Genomic DNA, 18932 nt, shown 5'->3' with positions numbered 1-18932 from the left:
ATGCATGTAGCATGCATGTAGTATGTATGTAGCATGCATGTAGTATGTATGTAGTATGTATGTAGTATGTATGTAGTATATATGTAGTATGTAGTATGAATGTAGTATATATGTAGTATGTATGTAGCATGTAGTATGTAGCATGCATGTAGTATATATGTAGTATGTATGTAGTATGTATGTAGCATGCATGTAGTATATATGTAGTATGTAGCATGTAGTATGTATGTAGCATGCATGTAGTATGTAGCATGTAGTATGTATGTAGCATGCATGTAGTATGTATGTAGTATGTATGTAGCATGCATGTAGTATGTATGTAGCATGTAGTATGTAGCATGCATGTAGTATATATGTAGTATGTAGCATGTAGTATGTATGTAGCATGCATGTAGTATATATGTGTTATGTATGTAGCATGTAGCATGCATGTAGTATGTATGTAGTATATATGTGGTATGTATGTAGCATGCAGTATGTATGTAGCATGCATGTAGTATATATGTAGTATGTATGTTGCATGTAGTATTTATGTAGTATGAATGTAGCATGTATGTAGTATGTAGTATGAATGTAGCATGTATGTAGTATGCATGTTGTATGTATGTAGCATGTAATTTTTTTTTTTTTTTTTTTTTTACATTTAACACATTAGCCGGATGATGGGACTACTACTGTCCCATCATTGGCTAATGTGTCAATCACTGTCATGGTAGCAGGCATCGCCCGATGGGACTTGTAGTCCCATCGGACGATGCCTGCACAGACCCCCGGAGCCTGCACAGACCACCGGCAGGCCGGCACAGCCCCCCGGCAGGCCGGCACAGCCCCCCGGCAGGCCGGCACAGCCCCCCGGCAGGCCGGCACAGCCCCCCGGAGCCTGCACAGCCCCCCGGCAGGCCGGCACAGCCCCCCGGCAGGCCGGCACAGCCCCCCGGCAGGCCGGCACAGCCCCCCGGAGCCTGCACAGCCCCCCGGCAGGCCGGCACAGCCCCCCGGCAGGCCGGCACAGCCCCCCGGAGCCTGCACAGACCACCGGCAGGCCGGCACAGACCACCGGAGCCTGCACAGACCCCCTGGCAGGCCGGCACAGCCCCCCGAAAGGCCCGTACAGACCCCAGAGAGGCTGTACAAGGGCAGGAAAGGGTTTTTCTTATTCCGATACCGGAAGTCCCATAGACTTGAATGGGACTTCCGGTATCGGAATCGGCGATACCGATACTTTTTTTAAAGATCGGCCGATACCATCCGATACGATACTTTGAAGTATCGGACGGTATCGCTCAACTCTAGTCACGGGTAATGCAGTAACAGCGTTGTTGAGGGCACGGATAATGTTGTGGGACACATGCTGGTGTAATGCCGGTATGGCACAACAGGAGAAATAGTGGCGACTGGGGACTGAGTACCTTCGGATGGCTGCCGCCATCAGGTTGCGGAAAGCTTCCGTTTCAGCGAGCCTAAAATAATAATAATCATTATTTTTATATAGCGCTAACATATTCCGCAGCGCTTTGCAGTTTGCACACATTACCATCACTGTCCCCGATGGGGCTCACAATCTAAATTCCCTATTAGTATGTATTTAGAATGTGGGAGGAAACCCACGCAAACACGGGGACAACATACAAACTCCTTGCAGATGTTGTCCTTGGTGGGATTCGAACCCAGGACCACTGAGCCACCGTGCCGCCCTAAAAGGCAACATTTCAGTTTGTAAAGGTTCGGGACAGTGTGTCAGACACGGTGATCTGCAATACAGGGGCACCTCAAGGTACAGTTCTTGCCCCTTTTCTCTTCACACTGTACACTGCGGATTTTAGGTGCAACTCATCTAGCTGCTACTTGCAGAAGTATTCTGATGACTCTGCAATAGTAGGCCTCATCACAGGAGGTGATGAAAGAGAGTACAGAGACACTAAACAAGCTTTTGTGGAGTGGTGTCAGAGGAACCACCTTAGGATTAATTCCGGGAAGACCAAGGAATTGGTGGTGGACTTTGGCAAGGGCAAAAATCCACCAGTAGTGGTGAACATTCAGGGAAATGACATTGAGATAGTCGACACCTATAAGTACCTTGGTGTGATCCTCAATAATAAGCTTGACTGGGCCCATCACTTGGATGCAGTGTACAGGAAGAGCCAAAACAGGCTTTATCTGCTCAGAAGGCTGAGAGCCTTCGGAGTTAGAGGGGCACTCCTTGCATCCTTCTTCAGCTCTGTTGTGGCATCAGTCATCTTCTTTGGTGTGGCGTGCTGGGGTAGTGGCATATCAACCAGGGATAGGAATAGGCTGGACAAACTGATTAGAAGGGTCAGCTCTGTCCTGGGATGCCCCCTTGATCCAGTTCAGGAAGTAGGCGACAGGAGGATACTGGCCAAGGTGAGCTACATGGTGCAGAATGATTCCCATCCCATGCATGAGACCGTGACAAAAATGTGCAGTACTGTCAGTGACCGGCTACTTCATCCTAATTGTGAGAGGGAGCGCTATCGAAAGTCCTTCCTTCCTGCTGCAGTTAGGCTGTATAACCAGCACTGTCCAAAACGGAGAACGACCCAAACAGTGAACTGATAGATCCAAAGTTGTGACAGTCCGGTTACATTTTTTTTTTAATTTTTTTTTTCCCCGTATATGTACCTACCTACTGTCAATGTAATGCCTTTATGCATCTGTATCTGTACTTGTTCCTGCCTTGCTACTGTAATGCTCTGAATTTCCCCATGGTGTGACGATTAAAGGATTATCTTATCTTATCTTATTTCGAGCGCAAGCAGATGAGAATTGTGAAAATTAAGTTCTGTGGCCTGTGGGGTATTGGCTGCATATTTCCGCTTGTGTTCCAATGACTGGGGTTTAGACAACTGAAGGCTGGGCTGGGACAAGGATGTGGACGGGCTTGATAATGGTGCTGGTTGACTGGGCAGCAAGAGGTGCAGGGCCCGAGGCATCTTCACAGGCACAGTGAATTGGGGATTGGCTTGTACACAAAACAGTGGAAGAAGCAGTGTTGTCACCCGCAGACAGTGTTCCTGGAGCCTGGGGTTCGGCCTGCAAAGTTGGGTGCTTTGCTGCCATGTGCCTATTCATGCTGGTGGTGGTCAGGCTGGTAGTTTTGCTATCCCTGCTGATGCGGGCATGGCAAGTGCTGCAAATGGCCTGTTTGTGGTTATCAGCAGAGTCTTTAAAAAATAACCAGACTCGGGAAGATCTAGCAGTTGGAATGTCAACTTCTGTCCTGTTGGTGTTACGGTGAATGGATGCACGCCTTCTGTCTGAGGCCACCACACTGCTTCTTCCTGCCTGTTTGGGTGATAGGCCTCCTTCCCCATGTTTGCTGCTATCCTCGCTCTTCATGTCCTCCTGCCAGGTTGGGTCAGTCACTATGTCATCCATCACCTCGTCTTCCACATCCGCACCCTGCTGCTCCTCCTGACTTTCTGGCGATTGTGTCTCATCATCGCCACCTCTTGTGACCGTGGCTACTCAAAGATTTGTGCATCGCTACATGGAATATCATCTTGCCCCACTTCAGGTGGAGCGGGCGAGAGGCACGAATCTCCAAATGGAAAACTAAACAGCTCTTCGGAATGTCCGAGTGTGTGATCAGTTGTCTCAGCGCACTCGGCATGGTGGGAGGAAGGAGGATCAGGGTGAGTAATATCCGGTCAACACTCACGGCTACTCAGACTTCACCTTGTGGAAGACATGTTGGTGGTGGCTAAGTGACTGGAAGCATTACCTGCTATCCAACCAACAACCGTTTCACACTGCTCTGGCTTCAATAGTGGAGGGTGGGGTCCCCTAGAAACTGGGACAGGAAGGTCGAGCGCGAAGATGAGGGTCTTTGCTATGGCCCACTTTCACCTTGGCCACGGCCTCGTCCTCTGCCTTCACCATCAGCATCACGGCCACTTCCCCGTCCCTTGCCTTGCCCATTTTAAATGGACTACTGAAATATTTGAAAAGCTCAATAAAAATGGATTTCTTTGGAGAAAAATTATATGTGATAAGTATGCCTGCAAAGCAAAGATTTTTACACCACAGAAAAACCAGGCCTCAGCCTGAAATAACAGGGGGGTTTTGTGTTATTTTTGGAAAATGCAAAACAATGAGTAGAACAAGGCTAGCAGACAGAACTATGCAATGTAAGCCTGCGAAGCGAAGATTTTTACACCACAGATACAGTCTGTTATCCCAGGCTGAGGACTGGTGTATTAATTTTTTGGGGGATTTTGGTTATTTTTTGAAAATGAATAAAGCAATAGGTGAAAAATAAAACAACCTTTAATCCATCAATTAAAAGACTACTAACATATGTCACCCAAATGTGAATAAGACGCATAAAAAATACCAATCTGATGGGTGGGCCCTAAAAGAAGGGGAAGCGACCTAGATGCATTAAGGATATAGATTGTCGCCTAATAATCTATTGTATAGGTGAACAAAATATCTAGAAGGTACAGCAATAAAAAACAATTCCATGCAAAAATGCCATAAACTAATTGCACATATATCTATACAATGCAAATTGCCAAAAGGGTCTCTCAGGACCACATAAATAGACAATCAGGTGAGATAGTAATATAAAAGGAACAATCTCACCAAGTAAGATGATGGGTCGGGAGTCTCCAAAAATCCTCTGTTCGGTCCGAATGGAGGGCAAATAGGGGAAGACAATACCCTGTCAAATCCCTAAGGGGCTAGCAATCAACTAATCCCCAAACTCCTGCCCTAACAAGGGCAGTCCACAGCTTACCCTAAATTGCACATGCCCTTTCCCTAAGGGGGTGTCCCAACGCGTTTCATCCAAGTAAAATCTTCAGGGGACTTAACTTGTAAAGTGCCATAGTGCTGTTACTAAGAGAAGACAAATCCTTCCACTCTCAATGCTGTCCGCAAGCAGTGGAGGAAAAAGGGCATATTTATAGATAACATCAATTCATGTGAGATCATAGTTGTTAACACCTGTCGCCCTAATTAATTACCTCATATGCCGCATATGTTTTCCCCATAAATGGGCCACTTGTTACCGGCATCCTGGGCAAGCGCCATTAACCACGCCCTTCCGGGTCATGGAACGCACACCAAAAGCAAAACATGGACACCCACCGGGGGCGCAGCTCCACCTCCAGTGACGCCAATGCACAATGTGTACCCTGGAGAGACGGCCAACTTCCGGTCCGCGGGGAATGCGGACCGGAACATAGATGATATATTCATCATATGGAATAACTCAGCTGAGGAGTTTGGTGAATTTGTGGCTCAATTGCAATGATATAGGATTATTTTTTACATCAGTAATTGAGACCTCGAGACTGCCCTTTCTTGACATTCTAATTGAGAAAAACGAAAAAGGAAACTTGCGTTGTTTAACCAAAACTGACAGCCAGGCCAAAAAGAGAAAAAAGCCGTAAACTGGCCAAACTTTGAGCACACAGATATGAGCTTGCACGGAGATACCACACCAAAAAATGTGTGGCCTGTATTTTTTTTTTGGCTGAATAATGCTGTATTTAACCAAAACTATCAGCCAGGCCAAAAAAATGGAAAAAAGCTGTAAACTGGCCATACTTTGAGCACGCACAGGTATGACCTGGAACGGAGATACAACACCAAAAAAGTGTGGCCTGTATTTTTTTCTTGGCTAAATACTTTTACATAACATGTGTCCATATAAGCAAAGCACAAAGGACAATATGACAAAAGGTTAACACCTCCATGTGTAAGAAGAAAGAAGAAAATTTGGCACCACTGCCGCCACCTTGATGTGCACTATAGTGCGGTACAAACTCACACACCTGGGCTGCACGTCAGCTACCCACAGAACGGGTGCTCAATCCAAAGAAAAACATGCATAGCTACGTTGTATGAAAAAGAACAAAAGGGATGGCACTCACCGTTCTGAAGAAGGGAATTTATTTTCAGATAAAAAGCATAGGCTCGGGAGAGATGTGTGAACTGTGGACAACGGTCGTTTCACGCCAACTGCGCTTCAACGGGTCCTCAAGGAAATAAATTCACTTCTTCAGAACGGTGAGTGCCATCCCTTTTGTTCTTTTTCATACAACTAACCTCCATGTTTAACCAGAGCGCGGGTACCGCGACGCGCGTTTCGCAGTGGCTTCCTCGGGGGGTGCGCGTTGGGGCACCCGCGCTCTGGTTACGCATTCATTATGGGTAAGCTCTGCACAAGGCAGGTTTTGTGACTATTTATATGTAAACTTTGTACCGCTGGACCTTTATATAATGGGCACACTATGTGGATCATTGTATTCATCTAGTGTACACATGGAGGTAACCTTTTGTCATACTGTCCTTTGTGCTTTGCTTATACTGACACATGTTATGTAAAAGTATCATTGTTATTTGTGATGAATTGCACTATGCACTTTAATTACAATTTTCTTCATTTCATTATAAATGGACAATTGATATGTCCGCTGTAATGGTGAAAACCATTGCTTGCATGGTTATATAGCTGCCCGCCTGTTCTTGAATATTGTGTTACTTGGATTGTTAATTGTTACCTATGTATTTTTCAATAAAGACATTGATTTTTTACTTATGTCTTTAGTTATATTGATTTAACGGTTACTGATATTGGGACTCAATAATGGCTCTCTGATAGTCCTTTTATGTACTATAGTGTATACCATTTACACCTGGGGCTAGCTATATACAGCTAATATATCCCACAGGTAGCAGCAGCAGCACCAGAACACAGGAAGGGAATGGACCCTCTTGATGCATACAATTATCTATATACACACATACAGTGCCTGCAGGCCTTGCACTGATGTGTATACAGCGACATACACTACCTTGCCTGCCTAACCCTGTAATCTATATACCCCGGAATTAGTCCTTAGAAGGCCTGTTGGTTTAGCTGGATGTGAGTATTTAGGATAATAGACCCCACACTAACTAAGAAATCCCCAATTCTGACCCTATCAAGGCAGCCACTCTCCCTACACTCTCAATCTGGAGCTGAATGCACCAAGCAGGGCGGCGTCCGGTCTCTTATACCCTTGATGATGCTGAGCGGTCAGCCAATCACTGCATGACCACAACAAAGATGGCTGCGGTGTTTCATAGCCTGGCAGAAAATCCCTGCAGCGTGATTGGGTCTCTAAAGTCCGCCAAAAATACTGGGTGGAGACCCGAGTTCCCGCCGAGTAATCTCGGAAATGCTCGGTGCTTGCCGAGTACAGTGAGACTTGGGCAAGTACCAAGTAGTGGCGAGCACGTTCGCTCATCACTAGCAATTATCAAGACACACTCAATAAAGGAGTGGTTCTGCAGGTGGGGACCACAGACCACATCTCAGTACCAATGCTTTCTGGCTGATGTTTTGGTCACTTTTGAATGTTGGTTGTGCTTTCACACTCGTGGTAGCATGAGACGGACTCTACAACCCACACAAGTGGCTTAGGTAGCGCAGCTCATCCAGGATAGCACTTCAATGCGAGTTGTGGCAAGAAAGTCTGTCAGCGTAGTGTCCAGAGGTTGGAGGCGCTATCTGGAGACAGGCCAGTACAACAGGAGACGTGGAGGGGGCCGTAGGAGGGCAACAACCCAGCAGCAGGACCGCCACCTCCGCCTTTGTGCAAGGAGGAACAGGAGGAGCACAGCTAGAGCCCTGCAAAATGACCTCCAGCAGGCCACAAATGTGCATGTGTCTGCACAAACGGTTAGACAACAACTCCATGAGGATGATCTGAGGGCCCGAAGTCCACAGATGGGGATTGTGCTTACAGCCCAACACTGTGCAGGACGCTTGGCATTTGCCACAGAACACCAGGATTGAGAAATTCACCACTTGCACCCTGTGCTCTTCACAGATGAAATCAGGTTCACACTGAGCACATGTGACAGACATGACAGAGTCTTTAGACGCCGGGGAGAGTGATGTGCTGCCTGCAGCATCCTTCAGCATGACCTCTTTGGCAGTGGGTCAGTAATGGTGTGGGGAGGCATTTCTTTGGAGGGCTGCACAGCCCTCCATGTGCTCGCTAGAGGTAGCCTTACTGCCATTAGGTACCGAGATGAGATCCTCAGACCCCTTGTGAGACCATATGCTGGTGCGGTTGGCCCTGGTGTTGTGAGTTCATATTCCCCTTCACTACTGAGGCCCGAGGAACTCCCTCTTCTGGTGAAGAAAGGTAGTGAGCCTGATTGTCAAACACCTGGGGCTGATGATGATGACTGGCTGAGTGGAGTTAATGACTGGATATAAGGCTGCCGACGCCCTTCTGGCCTGCGGGTGATTTCTCTGTGGACTTCTAGGAAACCAGTCTGATTCCTGCTCATCTAAAGCTAAGATTTCTGCTTTGCCTTTTTGCATTAGTGTTTTGTTTTCCTTGCTTTTCTGGATTCTGCCATTCCCTGCTGGGGTGAGCGGAATCTCCTTTTGCCTGTTGCTCTGTCTTCAGAATATTCCTGAGTACTGACATAGCTTTTTTGAAGCCTAGCGTCTTCAGGGCCTTTTTACTGTCAGTTTGTTGGCTCTTATTTTCATAGGGTTTTTCACGGATTGCAGACAGCAGCCTTCCTGTCCTTTCCTATCTAAGCTAGCGTGGGCCCCATCTTTGCTCAGTCTATCTTTCTGTCTGTGTTTTGTTCTTTCTTCTTGCTTCACCGTCATTATATGTGGGGGGCTGCCTTTTGCTTTGGGGTCTGCTCTGGGGCAGTTTAGATTTTCCTTTCTGTCTTTAGGCTATGTAGTCCTCCGGCTGTGATCGAGGGGCCTAGGGCATCGTAGGAGCCCCCCACGGCTACTGCTAGTTGTGTTGATAGGTTCAGGGGTCTGCAATCCGATAGCTGCCAACTTCTCCTGTTTTCTGGACTTAGCTAGCATTTCTATTTTTGCCTCCTACGGTGACTCAATCATAGCACCCTGGGTTCCTCCTAATGTAGGACAATGCCAGACCTCATGTGGCTGGAGTGTGTCAGCAGTTCTTGCAAGATGAAGGTGTTAAAGCTATGGACTGGCCTGCCCGTTCCCCAGACCTGAATCCGATTGAGCACATCTGGGACATCATGTCTCGCTCCAGCCACCAACGTCACGTTGCACCATAGACTGTCCAGGAGTTGGTGGTTGCTTTAGTCCAGGTCTGGGAGGAGATCCCTCAAGAGACCATCCGCCGCCTCATCAGGAGCATGCCCATGCATTATACAGTAGGGAGGTCATACAGGCACGTGGAAACCACTCACAATACTGAGCCTCATTTTGACTTGTTTTAAGGACATTAAGTTCCACTTTAATTTTGTCTGTGACTCCAAATCCAGGCCTCCATTGGTTAATAAATTTGATTTCCATTGATGATTTTTGTGTGATTTTGTTGTCAGCACATTCAACTTCGTAAAGAACAAAGTATTCAATGAGAATATTTCATTTATTCAGATCTAGGATGTGTAATTTGAGTGTTTCCTTTATTTTTTTGAGCAGTATATTAATATCTAATAATACATACAGTGGTGTATCTAAAAGACAACCACATGAATAAATAGTAGTAGTGAACAGACAGGAGACGCAAATAAATCGATTTACCCCATTATTATACACTAGCTATGAACCCGTTCTACGCCCGGGTGGCGAGCATTTTAATTGGTATATGGTCTCCCATACTGGTATGTGCTGCCACCTTCCTATCCTGGTACGCATGGCACCCCTCATCCCTATCCTGGTATGCATGGTACCATAACCCCCCCAATCCTGGTATGCATTCTTCATCCTGGTATGCATGGTCCCCTCACCCCTCAATCCTGGTATGCATGGTACTCCCTCATCTCTATCCTGGTATGCATGGTCCCCTCACCCCCTATGCTGGTATGCATGGTACCCTCACCCCCTATGCTGGTATGCATGGCCCCCTCACCCCCTATCCTGGTATGTATGGTCCACTCACCCCCTATCCTGGTATGCGTAGTCCTCTCATCCCTCAATCCTGGTATGCATGGTACTCCCTCATCCCTATCCTGGTATGCATGGTCCCCTCACCCCTCAATCCTGGTATGCATGGTACCCTTCATCCCCCAATCCTGGTATGCATGGTACCCCTCATCCCCCAATCCTGGTATGCATGATACTCCCTCATCCCTATCCTGGTATGTATGACCCCCTATCATGGTATGCATGGTACCCCTCATCCCCCAATCCTGGTATGCATGGTATCCCTCATCCCCCAATCCTGGTATGCATGGTACCCCTCATCCCCCAATCCTGGTATGTATGGTCCCCTCACCCCCTATCTTGGTATGCATGGTACCCCTCATCCCCCAATCCTGGTATGCATTTTACCCCTCACCCCCAATGCTGATATACTGTTAACGTGGGTGGTCTGGAGCCGGAAACTCCAGGAGTGGACCCTCTGGACCGTGGCACCGAGGGGCCCCGGGCGAGCTGCCAGGTGGAACCGACCCCTATACAGGGACCGTTAGGAGCAGGCCCAGGGGTTCGAGTACCACGGTAGCCGGTACCAAGAGGGGCGGCTCAGGATGGACCGGAGTAGGACTGTGGGACTGAAGTGAAGATGACAGAACAGAGCTGGAACCAGGAGGCAGGAATGGAGTAAGACAGTGGACTGAGACGATGAGGAATGACAGGAGTAGGAACACAGGAGAAAGGATGAGAGGAGGACGGAAGGACTGAAGCTGGATGGAACTGGAACACCGGAGGCAGGACTGGAGTAGGACGGCAGGACTGGAGCAGGATGGAACAGGAACACTGGAGACAGGACTGTGGTAGGATGGCAGGACTGGAGCAGGATGGAACAGGAACACCGGAGACAGGACTGGAGTAGTACGGCAGGACTGGAGCAGGATGGAATAGGAACACCGGAGACAGGACTTGAGTAGGACGGCAGGACTGGAGCAGGATGGAACAGGAACACTGGAGGCAGGACTGCGGAAGACAGCAAGGAACACGGGTAGCAGGACTGAGAGGCTGCTGTGGAGAGCAGACGAGAACGAAACTGCAGGAGCAGAGAGCACACGATGCAGCAAGGCCCAGTGTGCTAGGAAACACAATAATAAGGCACCTCCCTCAGGGGGAAGCGGCCTGATATGCTCCTGTCTGGTCTGCCATTGGTTACGGAGGTGCTTCCGGGTCAGGGCATAGCCGGAGCACAAGAAGCCGGAGGGAGGCGCGGCCGTGGCCTATGGCGCATGCGCATTGCGGGAGAGGCTGCGGCGACTGTGACGGAGCAGTGTAACATATGCATGGTACCCCTCATCCCCCAATCCTGGTATGCATGGTACCCCTCATCCCCCAATCCTGGTATGCATGGCACCCCTCATCCCCCAATCCTGGTATGCATGGTACTCCCTCATCCCTATCCTGGTATGTATGGTCCTCTCACCCCCCTATCCTGGTATGCATGGTCCCCTCACCCCTATCCTGGTATGCATGGTACCCTTCATCCCCCAATCCTGGTATGCATGGTACTCCCTCATCCCTATCCTGGTATGTATGACCCCCTATCCTGGTATGCATGGTACCCCTCATCCCCCAATCCTGGTATGCATGGTCCTCTCACCTCCCCTATCCTGGTATGCATGGTACCCCTCATCCCCCAGTCCTGGTATGCATGGTCCTGTCATCCCCCAATCCTGGTATGCATGGTACCCCTCATCCCCAATCCTGGTAAGCATGGTCTTCTCACCTCCCCTATCCTGGTATGCATGGTCCCCTCACTCCTATTAAAACTACACACATACAAAAAAAGAAAAAGTTTATACCCATCCAAGTGCGTCTTCAGTAAAATGGCGCCGGATCGCAATATGCGCATGTGCGATTCCGGCCGCACTGCCGCCCCGGTCTCCGGCCGAAGAGAAGCGCAGCGGCAACGCTCCTCCCGGTCAGGTAAGTATGTAAGTATGGCGTCAGAGATGGCGGTATGCAGTGTGTATGGTACGGCCATCTCTGGCACCATACACACTCCTCACCGCTGGCTGCCTCATTCTGTCTGGAGCCAGACTGCGCAGGCGCGTCGCGCTTGCGCAGTCTATAAAGGCTTCGGACAGAGTGACGCTTACAGCGTTATATTATAGATGCGTCTATTGTCCTGAATATGTAATCATAGATATAATAACTAACACACATATGAATAGGAATATACATAATTATCTAGGAAAATATCTCTACTGTGCATTAAATCAATAGTCCTCAAAAACAGCATATAGAGTATAAAGGTCAAAATAGATACAAAACAACGCCTCAGATATATACCTATACTAAACATGCACCGTGTATTAGTGTTAATGACAGATTACAGCAGTATTAGTAGTAAACATGTATATTACCTGAAGTCATGGTCTACGCAAGTATGGGGGGGTAAGGAACAGCCTCCACGCGTGTTTCACCCCCTAAAACACAGCTTTGTCAGGAGCTGATGGGGCATACAAAACAATACTGCATTAATCTGTCATTAACACTAATACACGGTGCATGTTTAGAACAGGTCTTTATCTAAGGTGTTGTTTTGTATCTACTATTTAAAGACCTTCATACTTTATATGCGGTTTTGTGGACTATTGATCTAACACACAGTAGAGATATTCTCCTGGATAATTATGTATTTTTCTATTAGTACGTGTGTTAGTTACTTATCATATCTATGATTACATATTCAGGACAACATACACCTATATAATAGTGGGGTAAATCGATTTATTTGTGTCTCCAGTCTGTTCATTACTACTCTTTCTTCATGCGGTTGCCTCTTAGGCCTCATCAGGGGCTCTCCAAATGCGACATGGCGCCTGCTAATTATTCCATCAAATTTTGTATTCCAAAAGTCAAACGGCGCTCCTTCCTTTCCGAGCTCTGCCGTGCGCTCAAACAGTGGGGTATCAGCTTTCTCAGGAGAAATTGCACAACAAATTTTGGGGTCCATTTTTTCCTATTAACCTTGTAAAAATAAAAAAAATTGGATCTGAAGTCAATTTTTGTGAAAAAAAGTTAAATGTTCTTTTTTTTCCAAAAAATTCATGTGAAGCACCTGAACGGTTAATAAGGTTCATGAATGTGGTTTTGAGCACCTTGAGGGGAGCAGTTTTTAGAATGGTGTCAGTTTTTGGTATCTTCTTTCATATAGACCCCTCAAAGTGACTTCAGATGTGAGGTGGTGTTAGGTTTGGCAGAACGCACTAAATAAAATATTATAATGAAGTGCGTTCGCAACCCAGAGTCAACTGTGCAGAGATGTTAAACTGCAGCTAATGTGAATAACGGCGGCGCTGCACTGCAAGAGTTCTGAAAAAGCACACTGGGTTAACCGCACGCAGTGTGAACAGAACGCAAAGGTACTTCGCTCTGTTACTCCACAGAACGGTACTATGCTTCAGAGCACCTAAAGCTAAGCACACCACGTTAAACGTCACACGGTATGAACTGAACCTAAAAGGACCAACTCTGTTATTCCACAGAGCGGTAAAGAAGATATGTGCCTGAACACGTGGATAAACTGTGCTCTATCTTCAGCACGTGCTCACAGGTGTGTGCCACGGCGTGTGGCTAGACTGTGCCTTGTACTAACTGACGTGTGCACCGGCACGTGGCCTGACTGTGCGATAACTGATGTGTGCCACGGCGCGTGGCCAGACTGTGCCATGAGTAGAGGATATCCTGCCTCACCAGGAACTACTAACGCAAATGTCAGGAACACTGCACTGAACTTGCTCACTGAGCCAGTGCGCGAGTCCTGAGTAAAGCGAACTGTGCTCAAAGATACCTGTGGAGCGGGCAGCAGCCAAGTAGATGCGTACTTCAGAGCCACAGGACCTGAAGCACGTGACTGCTGGGGGCATGGCCTAAACTCCAGAGAGCTAGGAGCTGCAAGAGAACTCCTAGCAGGGTAACTGCAAGACAAAGTTACCAAGGGGCATAGACAGGGAGAATAGTCAGGACGTAGCCAATGAGTCACACACAGAGATAGCTGCAAAGGTACAAGAGGGGCGAGCAGAGAGTAGTCAGGTCACAGGCAATGAGTCATACACAGAGACAATACGCAGTACAGAATCAGCAGGCAAACTCACAACGGGAAACAGAACCGGGTCAGAACCATATAAACAAGCTACAACAACAAACAGGCACACAGGGGTCAGCACACTAGGCCAAAGGCAAAAGTATAACTGGCAGGGATTGAAGCTTCCCAGGGATTTAAGAAGCTCTCCCAGAACCAGAAACAGGCCACAGTCATTAACCCCAGGTGTGCAGGTCAAAACCTGCACCGAGCTTCAGACATTAACCCCAGGTATGCAGCTCAAAAACCTGCACTGGGATCATGACAGCAAACACTCACAGCACACACTCACAGACACAGGCCATTAGAGGCAGAACTGAAGCCCCAAGAACACATGACATGAATATGACCCTAGAGCGCCGCCGGGCGGCCCAGAGAACCTTTTATACGTTCCAGTCAGTTAGGACCTTGCTCGTGGGCCAGTCTGGATTCGCCACAGGCCCTGAGCAGGTGACGACTGACCACCAATGAGAGGTCGTCACCTCACGAGCATGCTCAATAGGGAAAATCCTAGAAAGCCTCTGGAACGATGGCTCACCGCTGTCTATGGTCAATTACTATCGCTGAACCTGGAGAGGCAGCAGTAATGTGGCGCCCCCAGGAGTGTGGCCGCCACAGTGGCTATGCCTTCCTCCAGGGGAGGGTAATGCCAGGCTTGGAGGCAATGAAGGGTCTCTCTCGCAGTCAATCCATACATGCAACACAGTTCCACTCCAGGCCAGCAGGGGGGACTCTGAACCGGAATTGAGGGGAGGAGTGCTCTCTGAGGGCCAAAGGGAAGGAGTAGTCAGTTAGTCTGCGGAAGGTGAAGTGTGCAGACGTGTGGAAGGAGCGCTGAGGTTGAGCTCCGGCCAGAGAGCTCCCTCACGGTGAGAGCGCATGAGCTGGAGCCTGATCCCCACAGTTGTACGGATACTAACGGTCCTGCAACAGACACCAGAGGAGTAGGAGGCTGTAAATGCCCTGCTCCCATCTAATACTTGAGGCACAACAGCAGCTTGGATAGTGAGCCGGGACTCAGGAGAGGAGCCTCCCCCCCAAGATAGGCTACAGCTGTCTGCCGTGCAAGGGAGGTTCTTGGGAACATCTGACAGGAGGAACTCCAGTGTAAACCAGTACTAGGAGATCTTCACACTTAAAGGCGCTAGGAAGGAGACTGCACAGCCCGTCTGCTGAGAGAGAATCCCTGAATTGCCTCCAGGCTAGTCTGCTCCGTTACCATCTGTTATCAGAACCCTGGATTGCAGTTATCAAGTAAAGGTACAGAAATTGCACCCCGCTGTGTCTTGTCTGCTTCCTACCCTTCCGGCACTGCTACATCCCCGTGCCAACCACATCTACACTGCCCTGGGACTACAGCTTCACCTGTGGGGAGCTTTTACATCTTTGCTGCGCCATACCATCAGTCCCAGTGGATCTGCATATAGCGTTGGCTTAACATCTCCCTTGCCGAACACCACAGGTGGCGTCACGAACTATTCATTTAACCACATTCCACCATTTCCATACCCCCATTACTTGGGCGCCCAGGGCCACGGACCGGGTCACCACTGCTGTGACACATCCTGCTGACACCGGCCCAGTACCGAGTACCCCACAGCCCGGGGAGGGCGTCCCAATTTGGCGTCACGAACAGGATTACGGAACCCAGTACCCCCCCGGGTCCTGTGTGTCATAGACTGTGTTTGTGTAAAAGACTGTGTGTGAAATTGGCGCCAATTGCTGCCATTGCCGCGCTTGGGAAGAAAAAGGGGCAGGCCTTCGTGGGCGGAGCTTGCCACAGAGCGCGAAGAAGCGAAGTGCCGCGCGGGAAGAGAGGACAGCGCGCGAGAAGAGGAGGAGCTGAGGCCTACAGCCCGGAGCGTCGGGCCTGCGAAGCGGCCGCCGGTGAGCTCAACCCCCGGCCCTGGCTAACGTTATCTAGGGGGGAAGAGGATGTCCGCGCCACGCGACAATGCAGCGGCGGACGCCGTCGCCAACCCTGCAGCACCGCAAGGTGGAGCGCCCGCCGCAGCGGTCTCCATAATGCCGCTGTCCATGCCCTACATACCGGGAGCGGCCTGGCTACCGCAGTACTCAGGTGAGTCACATACCCTGAGTGAATTTAAAGAGAGACTGTGCAGTTTGTTTAAAGTATACCCTCTGTCTGAAAGCCAGAAAGTGAATATCCTGATTGGACGGCTAACGGGTGCAGCACAGAGAGAGGTGAAAGCCTGGCAGGACACTGATAAAGAGACTGTTGCAAAGATCCTGGCCAAGCTGAGGAGCACCTTTGACACCCGCACTGCAGCTGAAATCAAGATGAGGTTCTTTGGCTGTAAACAGAAGGCGCAAGACAGTATCAGGTACTATGCTCTCAACCTGCAGGAGGCGCTGCGAGCAGTTAAGCAAGTTGATCCTGACAGTGTGAAGGAGAAAGATAAACTGTTAAAGGAGCAGTTCATTGAAGGACTTCTATCCAGTACATACAGAGGACAGTTGCGTATCATAACCCTGCAAAACCCTGATCTGGACTTTGCTGAATTTAAGGACAGGGCTATTCGGGTACTGCAGGAATCCACTGACAGCCGTCCAGCGCCCCCTAGGCGCCCAGCAATCACCTACCACCAGGAAGCAATGTCTTTCCATTCCATCCCTGTGGAGGCTGATGCCCAGACTCTGGATAAAGATCCAACGGAGGAGCTGCGTCTTCAGGTCCAGGAGTTGACCAAAGGAATGGCTGCACTTACTAAAACCGTGCAGTCCCTGCAGGTGTCCTCCAAAGAAAAGATCCAGCTTGCTTCCAGTCCAGAGGATGTCCCGTGGTTCTGGAGGAGGAGAACCCCGCCACTTCGAGGAAGGAACAACGATCGCTATGACCAGGACGGATGTCCCATCTGTCGTCGCTGCTGCAAGGCAGGTCATCTTGCAAGATTTTGTCCTTTAAACGAGCAACCCCTGGGGCAGAGGGCCAACCCCCAGGAGTAGGATCCCCAGGCCCAAGGAACTGGCGAGCCAAGTATGTGGGAAGGAGACAGATCCTTCCTGTGGTGATTGACGGCATCCCCATGAACGCTTTGCTGGACACTGGCTCCCAGGTGTCCACTATGCCGTACATTCTGTATAAGAGGTATTGGGCTGATTCTGAACTTACCCGTGGCCCCACTGATGAACTAACAGTAGTTGCCAGTAATGGCCAGTCTTTGCCGCAGATAGGATGTAAGGAAATTACTGTTAAAGTGGGGAGGGTGGAGTTGAAATCTCAAGGTCTGATAATTGTGGATATTGATCGACGTGAATGTAATCCCATGATGACTCTTGGTACCAATGTAATTGAAAACTGTCTGTCCGAGGTTATTGTCTTGTTGCAACAGGTGGCTGAGACTGCTGGTTCCGGAGAACAACGAGTCATGCAGAAGGAGATCCGAGCCCTGATACAAAGACAACAGGTAGAACTCTCTGGCGGAGAGATCGGCAGCGTCAGAGTGAGTGATGCTTTCCCCATTGCAATACCCCCCAGATGTGAAATGTTGATTTGGTGTCGGGCAGCTATAGGTCTCAAAGGGAAGGATTACCAGGCATTGGTAGAGCCCGTATATTCTGATAGCAGGCCCACTGTCCTGACAGCCAGAGGGGTGGTTGATGTACGAAAATGGAGAGTACCTGTACGTCTTTTGAAATGTGGGGAGGAAGAGGCCACAATACCTCGGTACGCCACAGTTGCTAAGCTGCTCACCGTTAATAACAACTCTTTGCAGGCAGCAGAACCCTTGGTCTCATCCGATCAGGTGGAGGACAATGGCTCTGTGAAACAGCCAGAGGAGTGGTGCCAGCAACTGCAGGTGGGAACTGACTCTACACCTTCATACCAGAGAAATGGGGTTTACAGAGTGACACAAGAGTATGAGCGGGTATTCAGCAAGCACCCACTAGATTTTGGGCAGGCAAAAGGGGTTCAACATCATATCCCCACTGGAGACCATCCACCCATAAAGGAGAGGTACAGACCTATACCCCCGACACAATACCAATGTGCTAAGTGTATGTTGAGAGAGATGAAGGAGGCTGGGGTTATCAGAGACAGTTGTAGCCCCTGGGCAGCTCCAATAGTTTTTGTAAAGAAAAAGGATGGTATCAAGAGAATGTGTGTTGATTACAGGAAAATTAACAGCATTACACATAAAGACACCTACCCATTACCTAGAATTGAGGAATCATTAGCTGCACTTAAAACTGCTAACTACTTTTCCACCTTGGATCTCACTAGTGGATATTGGCAGGTTCCCATGGCAGAGGCAGACAAGGAGAAAACAGCATTTACCACTCCAATGGGTCTCTGTGAGTTCAATTATATGCAATTTGGGCTCTGCACTGCCCCAGGAACATTTCAACGGTTGATGGAGTGCTGCCTGGGACACATGAACTTTGAGACGGTCCTGTTGTACCTGGATGATGTCATTGTTTTCTCCAAAACCTATGAAGATCATCTGGGGCACCTGGCTGAAGTGTTTGAAGCTTTGTCCAATTTTGGCCTGAAGGTGAAGCCTTCCAAGTGTCACCTCCTGAAGCCTAAGGTACAGTACCTCGGTCATGTGGTCAGTGCAGAAGGTGTGGCACCCGGTTCTGACAAGGTCACAGTCATTCAGGACTGGACGAAGCCCAGCAACCTCCATGAAGTGCGCCAATTCCTTGGACTGGTAGGCTACTACCGAAGATTCATCAAAGGCTTTACTGAAATAGCCACCCCTATGCAAAATCTTCTGGTGGGGCAGTCCAAGAAGAACAAACAGAAAAATTCCACATTTGAATGGACTGAAGAGTTGGAGAGGTCCTTCACTCGGCTGAAGATGGCTCTCACAGGTGACGAAGTTCTGGCCTACCCAGATTATGACAAACCCTTTGTGCTGGACACAGATGCCAGCAATT

Source organism: Dendrobates tinctorius, unplaced genomic scaffold, assembly GCF_039654945.1.
Source record: "Dendrobates tinctorius isolate UK_male_01 unplaced genomic scaffold, ASM3965494v1 ptg000019l, whole genome shotgun sequence".
NCBI lineage: Eukaryota > Metazoa > Chordata > Amphibia > Anura > Dendrobatidae > Dendrobates > Dendrobates tinctorius.
This window is presented reverse-complemented; position numbering follows the sequence as displayed.